This window comes from Salmo trutta, chromosome 21 (genome assembly GCF_901001165.1).
Source record: "Salmo trutta chromosome 21, fSalTru1.1, whole genome shotgun sequence".
NCBI classification, from domain to species: Eukaryota; Metazoa; Chordata; class Actinopteri; order Salmoniformes; family Salmonidae; genus Salmo; species Salmo trutta.
In genome coordinates this window covers 51005398-51030065 of record NC_042977.1, presented here as the reverse complement: position 1 = coordinate 51030065, position 24668 = coordinate 51005398, and the positions used below count along the sequence as shown (strand labels likewise).

The window sequence follows — 24668 nt, the reverse complement described above, 5'->3', positions numbered from 1 at the left end:
GGCATAGATTACTTCGGCCCCATAGAGGTGAAGCGAGGCCGCGTTCATGTGAAGCGGTATGGTGTGATCTTTACTTGCCTTGTGAGTCGAGCTGTCCATCTAGAAGTTGCTAGTTATCTGGATACTGATTCCTGCATCAATGCCCTGCGCAGGTTCATCTGTCGAAGGGGCCCAGTCACAAGTATCAGAACAGACAATGGCACCAACTTTGTTGGAACACACAGAGAGCTAGGAGAAGCTCTGAAAGAGCTGGATCACAACAAGATTCAAAATGAATTACTGAAGGAAGGAGTGACATGGTCATTCAATCCTCCTTCTGGAGCCCACCATGGGGGGGTATGGGAGAGGTTGATCCGACTAGTGAAAAAGACCCTCTATTCAGTCCTTAAAGAGCAAGTACTGGATGATGAGGCTTTGCAGACAGCCTTGTGTGAAGTTGAGGCGATCATGAACGACAGACCAATCACAACTGTAACAAATGACCCTAATGATCTAGAACCCCTGACTCCGAACCATCTGCTTCATCTGAAAGCAAAGCCAGTCCTGCCACCAGGACTATTCCAGAGAAGCGACCTATACTCACGAAGGAGATGGAAGCAAGTACAATATATTACTGACCTCTTCTGGAAGAGATGGATCAGGGAGTATCTTCCACTTTTGCAGGAGCGGAACAAGTGGAACAAAACTAAGAGAAACTTTAGTCCTGGTGACCTTGTGGTCATCGTCGACGACACCGCCCCTAGGAACTCTTGGCTAATGGGGCGTGTGGTGGAGGCTTTGCCAGGGGCCAAAGGTCTTGTCCGGAGCGTCATGGTTAAGACCAAGACCAATATCTTACAGAGACCTATCAATAAACTCTGTCTGCTCCTGGAGGCGGCGGAGTGAGAGACACACACACACACACACACACACACACACACATGCACAGTGCTCCATCTTTGAATCACGTGCACCTCTGATTCGTTGATGTTGTACTCTTACATTCTTTGATGTCATAGTCATACATTTTTTGGACGTCATACTCTTGACATTTTTGGAAGTTGAACACCTGAACACTTCAACTCAGACTGAGATCTACGGACTATTTTCCTATATGGCACATTGTAAATTTGTATATAGCTATGAACTGTAATAGTGCTCTGGTATAGAATGTTTTGTATATTGGCTCTACGTTTGAATATTAAGTAATTGTTGTCCATTCAGTGCAGTCAACAATTAGGGGCCGGTATGTTAGAGCCGATTTGCACATATTTGTATAAAAGACAGAACATTCAGAGCTCCATGTATATTTGTGTAAATATGAATGTATATGATGAAATATTAGGTACGTACCTTTATGATTTATATTTACCTGATTGAGATGTATTCACTTGTTGTTAGTGTAACTTAGTTTTTGTTCCCCCCTCTTGCCCATTCATTGTACTGCAGTAAGTGTGTTAGGATAAAAGCAGGAAGTTGGGCCTTTGGGGGGAGGAGTCCTTGCTAGACGCGGGAGCGGTATAGTTTTTTGAACATACAGACATACAGACATACAGGTCATATTGTGTATTTTCCATATCAAGTAACCTATGTTTTAAGTTGATTGGATATTCATTTTCCTGTTAGATATAAGAAGAATAAACATTTTTGTTGCACCATATCCCTGGATCACATTGAATGTTTGGCTTTTTGGAAACCTTGAGTGTGGACTGTATGCGTACCAAACAACCCCGCTTCAGGCTTGGGCAGTGGCTATGGTAAAGAGGAAAGGAAGCCACTACACCCCATATACTACCCACCACTGCGACCTGTATGCTCTAGTCGGCTGGCCCTCGCTACATATTCGTCGCCAGACCCACTGGCTCCAGGTCATCTATAAGTCTATGCTAGGTAACAGCTAACCGATCGCTGTAGCTGTACATAGCCCATCTGTAAATAGCCCACCCAATCTACCTACCTCATCCCCATATTGTTTTTATTTACTTTTCTGCTCTTTTGCACACCAGTATTTCTACTTGCACATCATCATCTGCTCATTTATCACTCCAGTGTTAATTTGTCTAAATTGTAATTACTTCGCTACTATGGCCTATTTATTGCCTTACCTCCTCATGCCATTTGCACACACTGTATATAGACTTACTTTTTTTCTATTGTGTTATTGACTGTATGCTTGTTTACTCCATATGTAACTCTGTTGTTTCTGTCGCACTGCTTTGCTTTATCTTGGCCAGGTCGCAGTAGTAAATGAGAACTTGTTCTTTAGCCCTGAATGCTTTTGTCTCAGCCCGAGTTTTTGCTCTGCTGGGATGATGTAAAACAAGCTAGGCTACACTGCATTACACACTCCAATCATGAGCCCTGGCCTGCCCTGCCTTTTTAGTGCTGCCTAAAACCAGCATTTCTAACAACGGTGGCTCTTTAGGAGGCGGGGTCAAAATAGTTTTCCAAAGTCCTTTTTTGATTCATCCACCAACAACAAAAGTATTTTGGCGGGCGACTGTTCATTCTCTGAGGGAGAGAGTGCAAAGATGAGAAGGAGAACCAGAGGAAAACTTTGTTAGGTTGCTATTTCTATATATTTCTATAGCACATTTTGTTAGCCCATGTAATTCAGAGTTATTAACCTCACAATAAACCAGATTCCAGTAACTTACATTTCAACATGAAGCTAACTAATTAACGTGAAGGGACTACCAAGTCTAGCTAGCAGTGCTGCTTCATTAGCAACCTGGCAAATTGTATGAGCAGGGTTGTGACAGTACAGTTATTGATTAGCTATCTGGACACTGAGCTCTGTTCACCACCCGACAAAGTATCACTAACTAACCAATTACTGTCTTATCAAGTTCTGTCCAAATGTGCTAAAAATTACTAATAAAAATAGCTAGCTAACTTAAGGCTCAATCATGGACACTCTTACTGACAGTGGCTTATTTCAGCATCTTCTTGATACCATGTCGTGTTTTGAGGCATTTTGATTTCATGTCAATGCAAATATAGCTACAATTCACCAGCTAGCTAACCAACAACTATAACGATGTATTTGGAACAACAAGTGGTCATTGTATAAATGTATTTGTTTTCAATAAACTAACATAAATATTATTGACACCATATTCCATGGGTTTACTGACCACAATCCATTGAATTAATATTAAGAAGGTGTTCATTATTATTAGGCGTCAGGAGAGCACAGCGCATGGAACAAAGCAGTGAGATATGCAACATAGCGTTATGTTTTTGCTAAATGTTCACTGCTAGCATGCGAGGCCAAGAGTGCTGGGCGCTTCATTTCAGTCACGCCAGGGATCAAAACCAACCCCCTCTGGAGTCAGCCCCAGGTCTTCAGGGCCCCGGATGTTCTGAATGTCTAGTGACGTCCCTGGTTAGGAGACAAAGAACATAACGTAGTTTACAGTAGTTCCGAGTCACGTGGTGTTTGTTTATAAAACACACAATGACCAGAGACCGGAACCTTGTGATTCACTCACTGTTGTTCAACACGCGCCAGGTGACCAAGTTACAGTATGGAATTCACAACTAAATCTTTCACAACTAAATCATATAACTATTAAGTTACCTGTCTAAAATATGCAAAATGCTCTGCAGTTGTGCATTTGGTTTGCTAATTTAGTAGCTGGTTTAGCTATCTAGTCATGTGGTTAGCGTCTTCCAAAATCAAGCATTCGCTTGGTAACAGCAGAGAATCCCCTCCTGGCTGAGATTTGTTTTGTGCGTACAGCAAACTGTGTAGCATTTTTTGAGTTACTTGTATAGTTTAGGTCAGAAACTGTACAAAATGTTCGCAATGAACTTGTTAGCATTTAGTAAGCATTCTCTAATGGATTTTACATGTACTTGTTAGCATTGCTAACCTTCGGATTATAGAGTATCAGTGGGGTTTGAAAACAGCGCCCCTTGTGTTCAGTGCCGGTATTACCGACTATCCGGGTATGGCACAAGGTCGGTATGAGGGTATGACAATCTAAATACCGCCCAAGCCCACTTATAAGACACTACTTGATGTAGCAAAATAAAAATCATCAGGCTATGGAACCCTGACCTATTCACCGGACGTGCTACCTGTCCCAGACCTGCTGTCCCAGACCTGCTGTCCCAGACCTGCTGTCCCAAACCTGCTGGAACCCTGACCTGTTTAACGGACGTGCTACCTGTCCCAGACCTGCTGTCCCAGACCTGCTGGAACCCTGACCTGTTTAACGGACATGCTACCTGTCCCAGACTTGCTGTCCCAGACCTGCTGTCCCAGACCTGCTGTCCCAGACCTGCTGGAACCCTGACCTGTTTAACGGACGTGCTACCTGTCCCAGACCTGCTGTCCCAGACCTGCTGGAACCCTGACCTGTTCACCGGACGTGCTACCTGTCCCAGACCTGCTGATTTCAACTCTCTAGAGACAGCAGGAGCGTTAGAGATACTCCGAATGATCCGAATGATTCGCTATGAAAAGCCAACTGACATTTACTCCTGAGGTGTTGACCTGTTGCACCCTCGACAACCACTGTGATTATTATTTTCTGACCCTGCTGGTCATCTATGAACATTTGAACATCTTGGCCATGTTCTGTTATAATCTCCACCCGGCACAGCCAGAAGAGGACTGGCCACACCTCATAGCCTGGTTCCTCTCTAGGTTTCATTCTAAGTTCTGGCCTTTCTAGGGAGTTTTTCCTAGCCACCGTGCTTCTACACCTGCATTGCTTGCTGTTGGGGGTTTTAGGCTGGGTTACTGTACAGCACTTTGTGACATCAGCTGATGTAAGAAGGGCTTTATGAATACATTTGATTGATTGACTTATGAACACAGAGCTGACCCCATTTATTTGACGAGTCAATTGTTTGGTCGTATACAGCACAAAATTCAGCTCAGGTGCATCCTGTTTCCATTGATCATCCTTCAGATGTTTCTACAACTTGGAGTCCACCTGTGGTAAATACAATTGATTGGACATGATTTGGAAAGGCACACACCTGTCTATATAAGGTCCCACAGTTGACAGTGCATGTCAGAGTAAAAACCAAGCCATGAAGTTGAAGGAATTGTCCGTAGAGCTCTGAGACGGGATTGTGTTGAGGCACAGATCTGGGGAAGGGTACAATAAAAATGTCTGCAGCATTGAAGGTCCTCAAGAACACAGTGGCCTCCATCATTCATAAATGAAAGAAGTTTGGAACCACCAAGACTCTTCCTAGAGCTGGCTGCCCGGCCAAACAGAGCAATCGGGGGAGAAAGTCCTTGGTTAGGAAGATGACCAAGAACCCGATGGTTACTCTGACAGAGCTCCAGAGTTCTTCTGTGGAGATGGGAGAAACTTCCAGAAGGACAACCATCTCTGCAGCACTCCACCAATCAGGGCTTTATGGTAGAGGGGCCAGATGGAAGCCACTCCTCAGTAAAAGGCACATGACAGCCCGCTTGGAGTTTGCCAAAAGGCACCTAAAGGACTCTCAGACCATGAGAAACAAGTTTCTCTGGTTTGATGAAACCAAGATTGAACTCTTTAGCCTGAATGCCAAGCGTCACATCTGAAGAAAACCTGGCACCATCCCTACGGTGAAGACGGTGGTGGCAGCATCATGCTGTGGGGATGTTTTTCAGTGCCAGGAACTGGGAGAACAGCGAGAACCTTTTGAAAACCTGCTCCAGAGCGCTCAGGACCTCAGACTGGGGTGAAGGTTCACCTTCCAACAGGACAACGACCCTAAGAACACAGCCAAGACAACGCAGGAGTGGCTTCGGGACTCTGCAAGTCCTTAAGTGGCCCAACCAGAGCCCGGAACTGGAGAGACCTGAAAATAGCAACATTCCCCATCCAACCTGACAGAGATTGAGAGGATCTGCAAAGAAATGGGAGAAACTCCCCAAATACAGGTGTGCCAAGCTTGTAGCGTCATACCCAAGAAGACTTGAGGCTGTAATCACTGCCAAAGGTGCTTCAACAAAGTACTGAGTAAAGGGTCTGAATACTTGTACGTAAATGTAAATGTGATATTCCAGTTTTGTATTTTTAGAAATGTACAAACATTTCTAAAAACCTGTTTTTGCTTTGTCACTATCGGGTATAGTATGTAGATTATGAAGAAAAAAATTTTTTAGACTCAAATGTTAGAATAAGGCTGTAAAGTAACAAAATGTGGAAAAAGTCAAGGGGTCAGAATACTTCCTGAATGCACTGTACATGGAAAAATACATCATTAAAATCGCACGCTCCCTCAAAACTTGAGACATCTGTGGCATTGTGTTTAAAGTGGCCTTTTATTGTCCCCAGCACAAGGTGTAATGATCATGCTGTTTAATCAGCTTCTTGATATGCCACACCTGTCAGGTGGATGGATTATCTTGGCAAAGGAGAAATGCTCACTAACAGGGATGTAAAATTTGTGCACAAAATTAGAGAAATAAGCTTTTTGTACGTATGGAACATTTCTGGGATCTTTTATTTCAGCTCATGAAACATGGGACCAACACCTTACATGTCGCTTTCATATTTTTGTTCAGTGTACATTATTAGCTTAAATTATGACTATCCAATCTATCACATTATGAATAGTAGTCCCTCTTACAGTCTGCAGATGCCGTGACGCAGGCAAGAAACGCTGTATTATTATAAAGGTTGTATTTTGATGGATGTGCTTCCCCAAACTGGAAACTCACGCTCAGCCAATGCACAGGCTAGTGATTCTGCTGTTCGTTACTGGTCTTGTTGGCTAGTGATTCTGCTGCTCGCTACTGGTCTTGTTGGCTAGTGATTCTGCTGTTCGTTACTGGTCTTGTTGGCTAGTGATTCTGCTGTTCGTTACTGGTCTTGTTAGCTAGTGATTCTGCTGTTCGTTACTGGTCTCGTTGGCTAGTGATTCTGCTGTTCGTTACTGGTCTTGTTGGGTAGTGATTCTGCTGTTCGTTACTGGTCTCGTTGGCTAGTGATTCTGCTGTTCGTTACTGGTCTTGTTGGCTAGTGATTCTGCTGTTCGTTACAGGTCTTGTTGGCCTGAGGAAAAGTACATGTGGACAGTTACTCTAACATCTTCAAAACGCACGTCATTGCATCCTCGACTTGCATTTTCTGTTAAGATGAATGGCCATAATGTAAAATGTGATTTCTATCATTCTGAGCACCGTGGGTGGACGCCCTAATCAGGAGACGCACCCAACGCACACGGGTCTGGTAACTTACCCAAAATGTCCGGTAAATAAAAATTCTGCCGGTCAAATGTTCCTAACGAAAACCCTGGTTAGTCTGCTGATGTTTAACCGGGCCGTCGACTGCTCAGAGGGGTGATGTTTAACCGGGCCGTCCACTGCTCAGAGAGGTGATGTTTAACAGGGCTTGTTGCAGATAGAGAGGTGCTGTTTAACCGGGCTTGTTGCAGATAGAGAGGTGATGTTTAACAGGGCTTGTTGCAGATAGAGAGGTGATGTTTAACCAGGCTTGTTGCAGCCTAATGAATGAAGCTGACACGTCACGTTGGCCCTGGTCAAAAGTAGTGCAATACGGGAAATAGGTTGCCAGTTGGGACACGGTGTGGACATAATGGCTGTAATAGACACTAGGTTGCCAGTTGGGACACAGTGTGGACATAATGGCTGTAATAGACACTAGGTTGCCAGTTGGGACACGGTGTGGACATAATGGCTGTAATAGACACTAGGTTGCCAGTTGGGACACGGTGTGGACATAATGGCTGTAATAGACACTAGGTTGCCAGTTGGGACACGGTGTGGACATAATGGCTGTAATAGACACTAGGTTGCCAGTTGGGACACGGTGTGGACATAATGGCTGTAATAGACACTAGGTTGCCAGTTGGGACACGGTGTGGACATAATGGCTGTAATAGACACTAGGTTGCCAGTTGGGACACGGTGTGGACATAATGGCTGTAATAGACACTAGGTTGCCAGTTGGGACACGGTGTGGACATAATGGCTGTAATAGACACTAGGTTGCCAGTTGGGACACGGTGTTGACATAAGGGCTGTAATAGACACTAGGTTGCCAGTTGAGACACGATGTGGACATAACATGACTTAGGCTGTCTTTACACTAACAAAATGAAGTAAGATATTTATTTATTTTATTTATTTCACCTTTATTTAACCAGGTAGGCAAGTTGAGAACAAGTTGTCATTTACAATTGCGACCTGGCCAAGATAAAGCAAAGCAGTTCGACAACATACAAAAACACAGAGTTACACATGGAGTAAAACAACATACAATCAATGATGCAGTAGAAAAAAATAAGACTATATACAATGTGAGCAAATTATGTGAGATAAGGGAGGTAAAGGCAAAAAATGCCATGGTGGCAGAGTAAATAAAGTATAGCAAGTAAAACACTGGAATGGTAGATTTATAATTTGAAGAAAGTTCAAAGTTAAAATATAAATAATATGGTGCAAAGGAGCAAAATAAATAAAATAAATAAATACAGTAGGGGAAGAGGTATTTGTTTGGGCTAAATTATAGATGGGCTATGTGCAGGTGCAGTGATCTGGGAGCTGCTCTGACAGCTGGTGCTTAAAGCTAGTGAGGGAGATAAGTGTTTCCAGTTTCAGAGATTTTTGTAGTTCGTTCCAGTCACTGGCAGCAGAGAACTGGAAGGAGAGACGACCCAAGGAGGAGTTGGCTTTAGGGGTGACCAGAGAGATATACCTGCTGGAGCGCGTGCTACAGGTGGGTGCTGCTATGGTGACCAGTGAGAGGAGATAAGGGGGGACTTATATGCCAAAGAGAAAGTGGTTTCAAACTATATGATACATGGCAACCTACCTATATAATAATAATATGGCCCACGAATGACTTGCAGTGCGTGTACAAGCACACAGTAGAGATTTTTGGGTTGAACATGCAGCAGACAGAGGAGTATGCTGATCTCAACAGGCCTGGTATTATTAGACATCTATGCAGGTCAGCAATCTAGAGGGGTTTTTGGTCGTCGTCGTCTCTGGTTGAAGTGTCACAGACATTTAATCTAAGATTAGACTCCCATCTCTCCGTCTTATAAAGAGCCTTTTGGTAAACAATAGGTTAATTTAGTCCAGACAGTCCCACACAAATCCTACAGATTAACAGATCTTTAAAAATGCCTGGAAAAGTGGTATACCATTAAGAAAAATCCCATTAACATTATGTTATAGCTAGACCTAGTAGGAATCCATCAACATCATGTTATAGCCAGACCTAGTAGGAATCCATCAACATCATGCTATAGCCAGACCTAGTAGGAATCCATCAACATCATGCTATAGCTAGACCTAGTAGGAATCCATCAACATCATGCTATAGCCAGACCTAGTAGGAATCCATCAACATCATGCTATAGCCAGACCTAGTAGGAATCCATCAACATCATGCTATAGCCAGACCTAGTAGGAATCCATCAACATCATGCTATAGCTAGACCTAGTAGGAATCCATCAACATCATGCTATAGCTAGACCTAGTAGGAATCCATCAACATCATGTTATAGCCAGACCTAGTAGGAATCCATCAACATCATGTTATAGCCAGACCTAGTAGGAATCCATCAACATCATGCTATAGCTAGACCTAGTAGGAATCCATCAACATCATGCTATAGCCAGACCTAGTAGGAATCCATCAACATCATGCTATAGCTAGACCTAGTAGGAATCCATCAACATCATGCTAAAGCTAGACCTAGTAGGAATCCATCAACATCATGCTAAAGCTAGACCTAGTAGGAATCCATCATCATGTTATAGCTAGACCTAGTAGGAATCTTAAGCCAGAAAGATAATGTGTAGGCTATGTGGAACATCCCGCTACTGTCTTTACTGTGTGGGTTGTAGTGTACAAAACATTAGGAACACCTGCTCTTTCCATGACAGACTGACCAGGTGAATGCAATTTTTTATTTCACCTTTATCTAACCAGGTAGGCCAGTAGAGAACAAGTTCTAATTTACATCTGCGACTTGGCCAAGACAAAGCAAAGCAGCGCGACACAAACAACAACACAGAGTTACACATAAACAAACATACAGTAAATAACACAATAGAAAGGTCTATATACAGTGTGTGCAAATGAGGTAAGATTAGGGAGGTAAGGCAATAAATAGGCCATGGTGGCAAAATAATTACAATTTAGCAATTAAACACTGGAGTGATAGATGTGCAGAAGATGAATGTGCCAGTAGAGATACTGGGGTGCAAAGGAGCAAGATAAATAAATAAATACAGTATGGGGATGAGGTAGTTGGATGGGCTGTTTACAGATGGGCTACGTACAGGTGCAATGATCGGTAAGCTGCTCTGACAGCTGATGCTTAAAGATATTGAGGGAGATATGAGTCTCCAGCTTCAGAGATTTCTGCAGTTCGTTCCAGTCAGTGGCAGCTGAGAACTGGAAGGAGAGGCGGCCAAAGGAGGAATTGGCTTTGGGGGTGACCAGTGAGATATACCTGCTGAAACGCGTGCTACAGGTGGGTGTTGCTATGGTGACCAGTGAGCTGAGATAAGGCGGGGCTTTACCAAGCAAACACTTATAGATGACCTGGAGCCAGTGGGTTTGGCGACGAGTATGAAGCGAGGGCCAACCAACGAGAGCGTACAGGTCGCAGTGGTGGGTAGTATATGGGGCTTTGGTGACAAAACGGATGAAACTGTGATAGACGGCATCCAATTTGCTGAGTAGAGGGTTGGAGGCTATTTTATAGATGACATCACCGAAGTCAAGGATCGGCAGGATGGTCAGTTTTACGAGGGTATGTTTGGCAGCATGAGTGAAGGATGCTTTGTTGTGAAATAGGAAGCCGTTTCTAGATTTAATTTTGGATTGGAGATGTTTAATGTGAGTCTGGAAGGAGAGTTTACAGTCTAGCCAGACACCTAGGTATTTGTAATTGTCCACATATTCTAAGTCAGAACCGTCCAGAGTAATGATGCTGGACAGGCGGGCAGGTGCAGGCAGCGATCGGTTGAAGAGCATGCATTTAGTTTTACTTGCATTTAAGAGCAGTTGGAGGCCACGGAAGGAGAGTTGTATGGCATTGAAGCTCGTCTGGAGGTTAGTTAACACAGTGTCCAAAGAAGGGCCAGAAGTATACAGAATGGTGTCGTCTGCGTAGAGGTGGATCAGAGACTCACCAGCAGCAAGAGCGACATCATTGATGTATACAGAGAAAAGAGTCGGCCCGAGAATTGAACCCTGCGGCACCCCCATAGAGACTGCCAGAGGTCCGGACAACAGGCCCTCCGATTTGACACACTGAACTCTATCAGAGAAGTAGTTGGTGAACCAGGCGAGGTAGTCATTAGAGAAACCAAGGCTATTGAGTTTGCCGATAAGACTGCGGTGATTGACAGAGTCAAAAGCCTTGGCCAGGTCGATGAATACGGCTGCACAGTAATGTCTCTTATCGATGATAACTAGCACAGCAGAGAGACTGTCAACCAGGCTAGTCTGTCTTCATAACTAGCACAGCAGAGAGACTGTCAACCAGACTAGTCTGTCTTCATAACTAGCACAGCAGAGAGACTGTCAACCAGGCTAGTCTGTCTTCATAACTAGCACAGCAGAGAGACTGTCAACCAGACTAGTCTGCATAACTAGCAAAACAGAGAGACTGTCAACCAGGCTAGTCTGTCTTCATAACTAGCACAGCAGAGAGACTGTCAACCAGACTAGTCTGTCTTCATAGCTAGCACAGCAGAGAGACTGTCAACCAGGCTAAACTATCAGTCTGTCTTCATAGCTAGCACAGCAGAAAGACTGTCAATCATGAACAGGAACTGCCATGTTTTTATAGGATTATCTGTTATTCTCAACGAACCAGTTTCACAGCCCCAGATAGACAGACAGAGACAGGCGGACCAACAAGATCTCTATCCATTCAAGCGTCCCAAATGGCTCCCTTTTCCCTATATAGTGCCCTTGGGCTGTGGTCAAAAGGGTGCCATTTGGGAGGAATGCCACGTAACCTCTTGCTCCTGACATATGCATCTGCTCAGTTATGACTGAGACTATCATCACAACACCACACAATATGACCTGAAATTCAGACCCTCCTACATGTGCAGCAAAGCCACAAATATCCACATCCAGCCGAGTCGGCCTTACTCTGTGGTTACTTCATCTCTAGCTTTTGCTGTTTCGCTGCTGTGCTGATGACACATTTCAAAGACTGTTTAGTGGTAGCTTGTGTTGTGAGGAATTTCTGCACTTGACACCGTTGTCTCACTTAATAATAAACAAGAGGGTGTGTTGGTAAACACTGCCAGGGGAATCCATTGTCTCATTCAAAATGTGATATCTGGGTGGTTTTAGGAATACGACTCCTTAGTAATTCATCTTAAGTGATACTGCAAGTTGGATAACAGCAAAAATAAATGTAAAAAAGGCTTTCGTTTTGGGTCTGTTTGGTTTATGGAGTGGCAAGGGGCAAAGACTGGGGGGGTAGATCCTGGGAGAACATTGATCAGTACGTAGGCAGCAAGAATATACTCCAAAACACTGACAGCAACTAAACAAGTAGACAGCAAGAATATACTCCAAAACACAAACTGCAACTGAACAAGTAGACAGCAAGAATATACTCCAAAACATAAACCGCAACTGAACAAGTAGACAGCAAGAATATACTCCAAAACATAAACCGCAACTGAACAAGTAGGCAGCAAGAATATACTCCAAAACACATACAGCAACTAAACAAGTAGGCAGCAAGAATATACTCCAAAACAGTAGCTAGCCATGTAAAGTCAACGTTCTACTACTAGCTCGTCAAGTTAGCTAGCCATATGACAAAGTTATGCTTGCAATACAGCCATTGACAAGATCAATACAAGATAGCTAGGTTCGTTTGATTTTCAGTAGACTCCATCTAGCCAGGTATCTGGAAAACTTACGCCTGACCTACTATAAAAGTATTTGGTTAGCTAACTAGCAATCGAGTTAGGCCCAAGCTCGCTAACTAGTTACTGGCTGCCTGGATAGGTAGTTGACTGTTAGCCTAGTTAGAGTAAACAGGGTTTTGTGCGATGTGTGTATCTGTTTAGCTTGATCAACGAACCAATGTAGGTAATGCACTAACTAGTTGACGTTAATCATTTTGTACATTGTACGTGTCGTTGATGCTTTAATACATTAATCACGGGGGATTAGTTAGCTAGGCCTGAAACATTTACCTGTTGTCCTAGCTTGCTACACATCAATATGCTAGCTAACATTAGTTAGTTGCCTTCCTGGCGTTGTCGTCGTAGTTGACAATCGATTATAAAATATAACATTAGCATTATAAAGTTAACACCAGTTAGCGATATGGCTAACTAACATATTTAGTTGCTGTTTTGGATAGCACGCTAACTGGTGTCGCAGCTATTGTTTGTTAGCTAGAGAAGGCAGATTCACCGGCGTCGGCTAGCTGAGGGCTTTTACGTCAACCAAGTACCTAACGTGGTTAATGCCTGGGATATCTAGTGAGTTAGATAAGCAATCAAAATGCAACTATTGTAATATGTACATTTAGCTGGCTTTGCTAACCAGCTATCTAGCTAATGTACCTAACTACCTAGGGTATCACAGGAAGTTACTGTACCTAGCTAGCGGGTTAACGCTAACACCGTTAGCTCGTTGCTAACCAGCTAATGTACCTAACTACCTAGGGTATCACAGGAAGTTACTGTACCTAGCTAGCGGGTTAACGCTAACACTGTTAGCTCGTTGCTAACCAGCTAATGTACCTAACTACCTAGGGTATCACAGGAAGTTACTGTACCTAGCTAGCGGGTTACCGCTAACACTGTTAGCTCGTTGCTAACCAGCTAATGTACCTAACTACCTAGGGTATCACAGGAAGTTACTGTACCTAGCTAGCAGGTTAACGCTAACCCCGTTAGCTCGTTTCTAACCAGCTAATGTACCTAACTACCTAGGGTATCACAGGAAGTTACTGTACCTAGCTAGCGGGTTAACGCTAACACTGTTAGCTCGTTGCTAACCAGCTTATGTACCTAACTACCTAGGGTATCACAGGAAGTTACTGTATCTAGCTAGCGGGTTAACGCTAACACTGTTAGCTCGTTGCTAACTGGCAGTTGGTTTGTTGCTGTGGCCTAGCGATGGAACTTCAGTACGATAAATTGTCGTTGGTTTAAAAACAAAAAGTTGTAAATACAAAGTAGAGTTGATAACGTTAGCTATATGTTTACAAATGAACAAAAACACTCGTTTGTTGACATTTCCCCGAATACAAAATATAATACGACAACGGGGCAACTCCTTAATCCGTAACGTTACTGTCGAGATTGAACCAAATTTCTTTGAATTCATTTTTTTCACTAAATCTATTCGTCAAAAACAAACAATTAACGAAGGGATGGAAAGCGTGTACCTTCTCCGGTTGATTTAAGACACGGAAATTCCAACCTCATAGTTTTTGTTAAATGTAATTTTCTTCATTCCATTTTCCTCCTCTCTCTCTCTCTCTCTCTCTCTCTCTCCTGTGGCTGTTGTCTCTTTAGCTAAACCTCGCCAGTCTCAGGTAACGAACGAGCGGAACATTTTTCTACCGCTGCGCTGTTCCCTGCTACAGCTACGATGTTAAACTAGCGTAACTTGGTTTGGAGAATAGCTAGTCATAGGCCGTGTTCGAGAGCATCAAAACGACTGCCAAAACTGACTTATCTATCAAATCAAATTGTATTTGTCTAATGCACCGGAATACAACAGGTGTGGACCTTACAGTGAAATGCTTACTTACAAGTCCTCAATGCCGTTTTAAGAAAAATATGCGTTAAGTAAAAAATTGATAAGTAAAAAATGTAAATAACAAATAATTAAAGAGCAGCAGTAAAATAACAGTAGCAAGGCTATATACAGGGGGTACCGGTACAGAGTCAATATGGAGGCTATATACAGGGGTTACTGGTACAGAGTCAATGTGGAGGCTATATACAGGGGGTACCGGTACAGAGTCAATATGGAGGCTATATACAGGGGGTACCGGTACAGAGTCAATGTGGAGGCTATATACAGGGGGTATCGGTACAGAGTCAATGTGGAGGCTATATACAGGGGGTATCGGTACAGAGTCAATGTGGAGGCTATATACAGGGAGTACCGGTACAGAGTCAATGTGCTTTGGGCACAGGTTAGTTGAGGTAATATGTACTGACATATTCTGGTATCGCTTGCCGTGCGGTAGCAGAGACAACAGTCTATGACTAGGGTGGCTGGAGTCTTTGACCATTTTTAGGGGCTTCATCTGACACTGCACTCTGGTATCGCTTGCCGTGCGGTAGCAGAGACAACAGTCTATGACTAGGGTGGCTGGAGTCTTTGACCATTTTTAGGGGCTTCATCTGACACTGCCTGGTATAGAGGTCCTGGATGGCAGGAAGCTTGTCCCCAGTGATGTACTGGGCCATTTGCACTACCCTCTGTAGTGCCTTGCGGTCGGAGGCCGAGCAGTTGCCATACCAGGTAGTGATGCAACCAGTCAGGATGCTCTCGATGGTGCAGCTGTAGAACCTTTTGAGGATGAGGACCCATGTCAAATCTTTTCAGTCTCCTGAATAGGTTTTGTCGTGCCCTCTTCACGACTGTCTTGGTGTATTTGGACCATGATAGTTTGTTGGTGATGTGGACACTGTTGTGACTTTACTTCCATTCATCTGATGGCTGTTATTTATTTAATCCATTAACTATGTTCACTTGTTACCAGATTAAATGAATCATGTAGGATTTAACTCATTATGATTTGGGGGCACCACGGAAGAGGTTGTTTAAAGAGTTACCATCTCCCGAATTAAACTCTAAGGTCTATTTCATCGATAAACAGTCATCTGATTATTCATGACCTCTTATCATATCGTCATTCTGACCAGTCATAACCTTCTTGGATCTGAAAAAACCCCAGCCTTGCTCATTATTCAGTACTACACAAATTGGTTTAATCATTTATCTATTAACTAAATAATGATACAGAATACACACACACTTACATGAGACAAAGGTCCCTAGTGGACTGACAAGATATGACAGCTTGTTACAACATAGATGGCGGGGGGGTGAGAAAAAGGGACACATTTTATAACTATTCTCCCATAAATACAAATACTTTGCACCTGAACCGCCGCCCATTTGGAATAAGAAATCATGAATGTATTTACATGTGAAATGCCTTCGTTCGTCATTTATTTTCGGTCGGAACCTTCTCAGAAAGTTGTTGGCCTTCCAGCTGTATGGTTCTGATTGTCCAAAAGGGGCCTCCCCTTTCCCATCTTCTACTGTTGTTCACTCTGGAAGATAACCAGCCCTGTCGACGGTTCCCACTGATGAGCATAGTAGGATAGTCTCACTTAGATTCGCTTTTCTCGATATCAGACTTAAGACAGCTAATCAGCTGTACCAGTGATTGACTGAGAGGTGAGCTTCTCGCCTCTTCCTCCTCGTGTTAGTATTCAGGATTCGCACCACGATGGACATGAGCTGCAGCTCTTCGTCTCTCTGATCTAAAGGAAGGTGAGTTTATTTCTTCACCTCGTGTTGAGGTTCAAAGTTTCAACCATTTCCAACAGGAAGCTACCGCTCCATGCATTTCTGGTCTAAAGTTAATTTCGTTACCAAGGATTTTTATGCACTCTGGCCAAAGGGGACGGCTCTGTCCGTCTGACACGCTCTTCTGACCTACCTCTGGGAGTGGCTACTTAATGTAGGAGGAGGAGAGGAGAGGAGAGGAGAGGAGAGGAGAGGAGAGGAGAGGAGAGGGGAGGGGAGGGGAGAGGAGAGGAGAGGAGAGGAGAGGGGATGATATGATTAGAAGTTCTCTTATGACTCCTAAAATCACATTCATATCTTAACAAAAATACTTACATATTTTTTCATTTTTTTGAAAACTTGACAGATAAAGGGGGTATCCTTTCCAAGTTACAGTATTCATACCGTTTTAAATAACATCACAAAATGAAAACCAATATTACATTTGTTTTCCATAGTTCCCCACTGACCATTCCCCACATTCTTTATGTTAGTATTATTGTTCCATTATCCACGTTTAGACGTTAGAGTTTTGGGAGAGCAAAAGTCTCTGGAGACAAAGGGACATTCCTTTAGCCAATACTGGAGGGTAGAGAGAAAGTCCTCTCCTGCTTAATTTACGACTGGGCATGGAGGTGTCAAAACCCTCACAGTCCCCCCCGTCCCCCCTTTCGGGTGGGAGAGGGTCTGGTTATTGTCAGCCATTGCCAAGCTGATCTGACCCATTGTGATCCTCACAGGACAGTCATGACAATACCAAGGAACTTTAAGCTCTCAACCTGCTCCACTACAGCCCTGTCGATAAGAATGGGGGTGTGCTCGGTCCTCCTTTTCCTGTAGTCCACAATCATCTCCTTTGTCTTGATCACGTTGAGGGAGAGGTTGTTGTCCTGGCATCACACTGCCAGTTCTCTGAATTCCTCCCTATAGGCTGTCTCATCGTTGTCGGTGATCAGGCCTACCACTGTTGTGTTGTCGGCAAACTTAATGATGGTGTTGGAGTTGTAAATGGTCATGCAGTCATGGGTGAACAGGGAGTACAGGAGGGGACTGGGCATGCACCCCTGGGGGGCTCCAGTGTTGAGGATCAGCGTGGCAGATGTGTTGTTGCCTACCCTTACCACCTGGGGGCGGCCCGTCAGGAAGTCCAGGATCCAGTTGCAGAGGGAGGTGTTTAGTCCCAGGGTCCTAAAAATAATGGCCAAATATGTTGCACAATCCAGGTGTGGAAAGCTCTTTGAGAAAGACTCACAGCTGTAATCGCTGCCGAAGGTGCTTCTACAAAGTATTGACTCAGTGGTGTGAATTCTTATAGTATGTCAGTTAGATATTTCTGTATTTGATATGGATATGACGCTACAAGCTTGGCACACCTGTATTTGGGGAGTTTGTCCCATTCTTCTCTGTAGATCCTCTCAAGCTCTGTCAGGTTGGATGGGGAGCATCGCTGCACAGCTATTTTCCGATCTCTCCAGAGATGTTCGATCAGGTTAAAGTCCGGGCTCTGGCTGGGAAACTCAAGGACATTCAGAGACTGGTCCCGAAGCCAGTTCTGCGTTGTCTTGGCTGTGTGCTTAGGGTCGTTGTCCTGTTGGAAGGTGAACCTTCGCCCCAATCTGAGGTCAGGAGCAGGTTTTAATCAAGATCTCTTTGTACTTTGCTCCGTTCATCTTTCCCTCGATCCTGACTAGTCTCCCAGTCCTCTGCCGCTGAAAAACATCCCCACAGCATGATGCTGCCACCACCATGCTTCAGGCCAAAGAGTTCAATCTTGGCTTCATCAGACCAGAGAAACTTGTTTCATTTTCAAAAATTTCTAAAGACCTATTTTCGCTTTGTCATTATGGGGTATTGTGTCTAGATTGATGAGGAACATTTTTTATTTAAATTAAAGTGACCAGTGTTCAATGACTCTATGTACAGCGCATTCAGAATGTATTCAGACCCCTTGACATTTTCCACATTTTGTTACATTACAGCCTTATTCTAAAATTGATTAAATAAATGTTTTTACTTAAAAAAAAATAAGGATTTCTCTTTGCTGGTCTCTGGGGAGATTAATCTAGCTAGCTAAGTCAGCCATTGGCTAGGCCATCAGAACCTACATAAAGGCATCTGCCATTCAACTGTATTAGGGCAACATTTTGGAGTGACAGTGGAATCAACCAATCACATTTTGACTTAATGGGTGGGACGAGGCCAACAGGTCACTGCACAATAGTCAGCAATATTTTTCACATGGTCTAGCTAGCAAGTTTTTCTTGTCAGGTGTTTGTTGCTAATTTGTTAGCTTCTCCCTTTTCAAGAAAAACTTTCAACAAGAAGTTTCAAATGATCATAATCTGGTAAGTGGAACTGTGTTTTTTATTGCAGCATGCTTGCTGTAGTTAGACATCTGTTGCATTTAAAGTGGAACTGACAGCGTTTAAGCAACATTAAATATGATTTAAATCTGTTCATATACACCCCCTGTAAATTCTTAGAAAGTTTGGGAGTGACGTATTCTAAGGCATTGGTGAAAATTCTATTGCAATGTAGAGTGGGAAGGGGGCCGTGCTTTTGGACAATTAATAGACACTGCAGTAAATAAAAAAACAATAAAAACCATCTGTCTTGTCCAGGACCAGAGTCTATACAGATCGGTGCGCTATAGCCAATCAGAGCTACAGTAGGCCTTTATGCAAATAAGCCATCTGTCATCATTCACTATGAACTGGACTGTGTGTTTACAGTAGGACCTGTCATCATTCACTATGAACTGGACTGTGTGTTTACAGGCAGTAGGACCTGTCATCATTCACTATGAACTGGACTGTGTGTTTACAGTAGGACCTGCCATCATTCACTATGAACTGGACTGTGTGTTTACAGTAGGACCTGCCATCATTCACTATGAACTGGACTGTGTGTTTACAGTAGGACCTGCCATCATTCACTATGAACTGGACTGTGTGTTTACAGTAGGACCTGTCATCATTCACTATGAACTGGACTGTGTTTACAGGCAGTAGGACCTGTCATCATTCACTATGAACTGGACTGTGTTTACAGGCAGTAGGACCTGTCATCATTCACTATGAACTGGACTGTGTGTTTACAGTAGGACCTTCCATCATTCACTATGAACTGGACTGTGTGTTTACAGGCAGTAGGACCTGTCATCATTCACTATGAACTGGACTGTGTGTTTACAGTAGGACCTGCCATCATTCACTATGAACTGGACTGTGTGTTAACAGGCAGTAGGACCTGTCATCATTCACTATGAACTGGACTGTGTGTTTACAGTAGGACCTGCCATCATTCACTATGAACTGGACTGTGTGTTTACAGTAGGACCTGCCATCATTCACTATGAACTGGACTGTGTGTTTACAGTAGGACCTGTCATCATTCATTATGAACTGGACTGTGTTTACAGGCAGTAGGACCTGTCATCATTCACTATGAACTGGACTGTGTTTACAGTAGGACCTGTCATCATTCACTATGAACTGGACTGTGTGTCAACAGGAAGTAGCAACAACGTGACTTTAGATCATTAGAACACATTTCACCAAAAGCCACAAAATCCACCTGAATGGATTTCTGCTAATATGTAAAACACCACGCGAGTCCTCTTACATTTGGGACCTTTACAGTCCTATTGATCAAACAACCATGAAAAGGTAGACTCTCTCTCTGTTATGCACAACAACAACTAATGCCAGAACAAGAATAAAAAGGCCTAATAAAAGGACTTTTTAATTATTTATACTTTTGATACTTACAAATTTTAGGAATTACATGTATTTTTTATATTAAAGTATATTTAAAACCAAATACTTTTAGATTTGTATTCAAGTAGTATTTTACTGGGTGACTGACGTTTACTTGAGTCATTTTCTATTAACATATGACACCCCCCTGGTAGGACACCCCCCTGGTAGGACACGCCCCTAGTAGGACACGCCCCTGGTAGGACACCCCCCTGGTAGGACACGCCCCTGGTAGGACACGCCCCTGGTAGGACACCCCCCTGGTAGGACACCCCCCTGGTAGGACAGGCCCCTGGTAAGACACCTCCCTGGTAGGACACCCCCTGGTAGGACACCCCCCTGGTAGGACACCCCCCTGGTAGGACACCCCCTGGTAGGACACCCCCCTGGTAGGACACCCCCTGGTAGGACACCCCCCTGGTAGGACAGCCCCCTGGTAGGACACCGTCACAGAAAAGCTTTACACAATAAATCTACATGGAGTATTCAGAACTGATTTAATTTCTTTACCAAAATAAATGGTTTTGCATTTCACATGGGTTGACTAAGACTTGATCTCGTAATCTTGCCCAAGATTAGTTCTTAAAAGGTATCAACGTATCTAAGGTATAATAATGCATTATAAATATTTTTTGATAGTAACACATTTTTATCAAATGTAAAACTTAAAGGGTCGTCTCTCCTTCCAGTTCTCTGCTGCCAATGACTGGAACGAACTACAAAAATCTCTGAAGCTGGAAACACTTATCTCCCTCACTAGCTTTAAGCACCAGCTGTCAGAGCAGCTCACAGATCACTGCACCTGTACATAGCCCATCTATAATTTAACCCAAACAAATACCTCTTCCCCTACTGTATTTATTTATTTATTTTATTTATTATTTCGCTCCTTTGCACCATATTATTTATATTTTAACTTTGAACTTTCTTCAAATTATAAATCTACCATTCCAGTGTTTTACTTGCTATACTGTATTTACTTTGCCACCATGGCCTTTTTTGCCTTTACCTCCCTTATCTCACCTCATTTGCTCACATTGTATATAGACTTATTTTTGTCTACTATACAGTAGATTGTATGTTGTTTATTCCATGTGTAACTCTGTGTTTTTGTATGTTGTCGAACTGCTGTGCTTTATCTTGGCCAGGTCGCAATTGTAAATGAGAACTTGTTCTCAACTAGCCTACCTGGTTAAATAAAGGACTTGTTCTCAACTTGCCTACCTGGTTAAATAAAGGTGAAATAAAATTTTAAAAAAGGAGAAAGTTCTACTGGTTGAAAACACATGGTTTGTGCAGGAACACATTGTGAACACCAGAGGGCGCCAGAGCCTAACAGTCAGCCACCATGAAGTACTGAACAGCCAGACGGAGGGAGCAGCCGAACCTACAGACATGTTCACTGAGTGAGGACTACATGGGAAGCATCACAGACACAGGATTCCATCGGAGCTCAGTGGATAGACACAGGGAGCATCTGAGATGGCCCCCTATTCCCTCTATGTGGGCCTATAGCACCCTATTATTTCACTAGCCCATATGGCTCTGGTCTAAAGTAGTGCACTAGATAGGAAATAGTGTGCCATTTGGGATGTAAAAACAGTACCCTCTTATCAAATGTGATTCTGGGAATGTTTAGCACATCTCATCACGTGTGGAAATCATAGACAGCATGCTGTAGTGCGTAGGGAAGACTTCACTGGTGTAAATACACTAAAGACCTAACCACAGATGAAACAATCAGCCAGATATTTCACCGGATGGATAAAATGGGAACCATCTGCTTGGCGTTTCCACTCACTACCAAATATGGTGATGAGAGGAAGCCCAGTGGCCCGGCGGTGGGAGAAGATGAGGCGAGATTTTGGCCGACATTCTGCTAATTTTGTCATCGATTTATAAAAAAAAAAAAAGATATATATTTTCTTTCCAATTTCGATCTTGTCTCATCGCTGCAACTCCCCAACGGGCTCGGGAGGTGAAGGTCGAGTCATGCGTCCTCTGAAACATGACCCCCCCCCCCCCCCCCAAACCGCGCTTCTTAACACCCGCTCGCTTAACCCGGAAGCCAGCCGCACCAATGTGTCAGAGGAAACACCGTTCAACTGACGACTGAGGTCAGCCTGCAGGCGACCGGTCCACCACAAGGAGTCACTAGAGCGAGATGAGCCAAGCCCCCCCCCGGCCTAACCCTCCCCTAACCCGGACACCATACAATTCTGTTCCCAAAACTATACTGAACAAAAATATAAACACAACAATTTCAAAGATTTTCCTGAGTTTCAGTTCATATGAAGAAATCAGTTAATTGAAATAAATTCATTAGGCCCTAAACTATAGATTTCACATGACTGGGAATACAGATATGCATCTGTTGGTCACAGATACCTTAAAAGGTAGGGGAGTATATCAGAGAACCAGTCAGTATCTGGTTTGACCACCATTTGCCTCATGCAGCGCGACACATCTCCTTCACATAGAGTTGATCAGGCTGTTGATTGTGGCCTGTGGAATGTTGTCCCACTCCTCTTCAATGGCTGTGTGAAGTTGCTGGATATTGGCGGGAACTGGAACACGATGTCGTACACGTCGATCCAGAGCATCCCAAACATGCTCAATGGGTGACATGTCTGGTGAGTATGCATGTCATGGAAGAACTGGGACATTTTCAGCTTCCAGGAATTGTTTACAGATCCTTGTGGGGCCGTGCATTATCATGCTGAAACATGAGGTGATGGTGGCGGAGAGAGAGAGCAACAGCAGTAGGGTGTGAATCCTCATGCCAAGTACAGAGGAGAGGAGAGGAGGGGTGAGGAGAGGAGGGTGAGGAGAGGAGAGGAGGGGTGAGGAGTGGAAGGGTGAGGAGAGGAGAGGAGGGGTGAGGAGTGGAAGGGTGAGGAGAGGTGAGGAGAGGAAGGGTGAGGAGAGGAGGGTGAGGAGAGGAAGGGTGAGGAGAGGAAGGGTGAGGAGAGGAGGGTGAGGAGAGGAAGGGTGAGGAGAGGAGGGTGAGGAGAGGAAGGGTGAGGAGAGGTGAGGAGAGGAGGGGTGAGGAGAGGAAGGGTGAGGAGAGGAGGGTGAGGAGAGGAGAGGAGGGGTGAGGAGTGGAAGGGTGAGGAGAGGTGAGGAGAGGAAGGGTGAGGAGAGGAGAGGAGAGGTGAGGAGAGGAAGGGTGAGGAGAGGAGGGGTGAGGAGTGGAAGGGAGAGGAGAGGAGGGGTGAGGAGTGGAAGGGTGAGGAGAGGAGAGGAGGGGTGAGGAGTGGAAGGGTGAGGAGAGGTGAGGAGAGGAAGGGTGAGGAGAGGAGGGTGAGGAGAGGAAGGGTGAGGAGAGGAAGGGTGAGGAGAGGAAGGGTGAGGAGAGGAGGGTGAGGAGAGGAAGGGTGAGGAGAGGAGGGTGAGGAGAGGAAGGGTGAGGAGAGGTGAGGAGAGGAGGGGTGAGGAGAGGAAGGGTGAGGAGAGGAGGGTGAGGAGAGGAGAGGAGGGGTGAGGAGTGGAAGGGTGAGGAGAGGTGAGGAGAGGAAGGGTGAGGAGAGGTGAGGAGAGGAGAGGTGAGGAGAGGAAGGGTGAGGAGAGGAAGGGTGAGGAGAGGAGGGGGTGAGGAGAGGAGGGGTGAGGAGAGGAAGGGAGAGGAGAGGAGGGGTGAGGAGTGGAAGGGTGAGGAGAGGAGAGGAGAGGAGGGTGAGGAGAGGAAGGGTGAGGAGAGGAGGGTGAGGAGAGGAGGGTGAGGAGAGGAAGGGTGAGGAGAGGAGGGTGAGGAGAGGAAGGGTGAGGAGAGGTGAGGAGAGGAGGGTGAGGAGAGGAAGGGTGAGGAGAGGAGAGGAGAGGAGGGTGAGGAGAGGAAGGGTGAGGAGAGGAGGGTGAGGAGAGGAGAGGTGAGGAGAGGAGAGGTGAGGAGACGGGGTCATGAATAACCATGATAGCTCTGTATTTCTGTCATCAGTATTCTAATGGATGAAAGGATGCACACTCAGTAATACTCCAGGACCAGAGTTGGAGCCCTATGTTGTTATTTAATACACTAAACGCAAATCAATTCCCTATGAGGCTATACACTACAATACTGCAGTGCACATTAAATGATAAAGCTGTGTGCTGGCAGTTAAAAATGAGCAGTTCTCTACATCTGGTACAACACAGTTAACTACTGAGACTTATGTTTCTGTTGTTGATAAGGGAATTATATAATAAAGGTAAATGAATAAAGCACCCAACCCTGTCACGTAACCAATTAGTAATTAGTAGTTATGTAGCATGTATAATGAATAATTAAAAGTACTAATCGGGACAAAATGAGTGTGTGTTTCAGTGGGCCTAAGAAAACAACAAGTAGACTGTGATTGACCCGACAGCTGTGTAACTTAGAGAAGAAAGGGAGTGACCCTCAAGGTTCCTCTAATCTCGGGGGAA

At 44.3% G+C, this 24668-nt stretch overlaps 1 protein-coding gene across 6 annotated transcripts in view; it reads right to left on the bottom strand.

The window, feature by feature from the left end:
• Window positions 1-14525, bottom strand: part of LOC115157661 (casein kinase I) — an 86635-nt gene extending 72110 nt beyond the window's left edge. For 2 of the 6 annotated variants that reach the window (XM_029706098.1, XM_029706099.1), the window contains exon 1: window positions 14360-14523. The gene's annotated coding sequence lies outside the window, so the exon portion shown is untranslated. Of the gene's footprint in view, window positions 1-14359 lie in introns of all 6 variants that reach the window. The other 4 variants (XM_029706096.1, XM_029706095.1, XM_029706101.1 and 1 more) reach the window with 4 other exon arrangements.
• Window positions 14526-24668: the final 10143 nt, after the last annotated feature.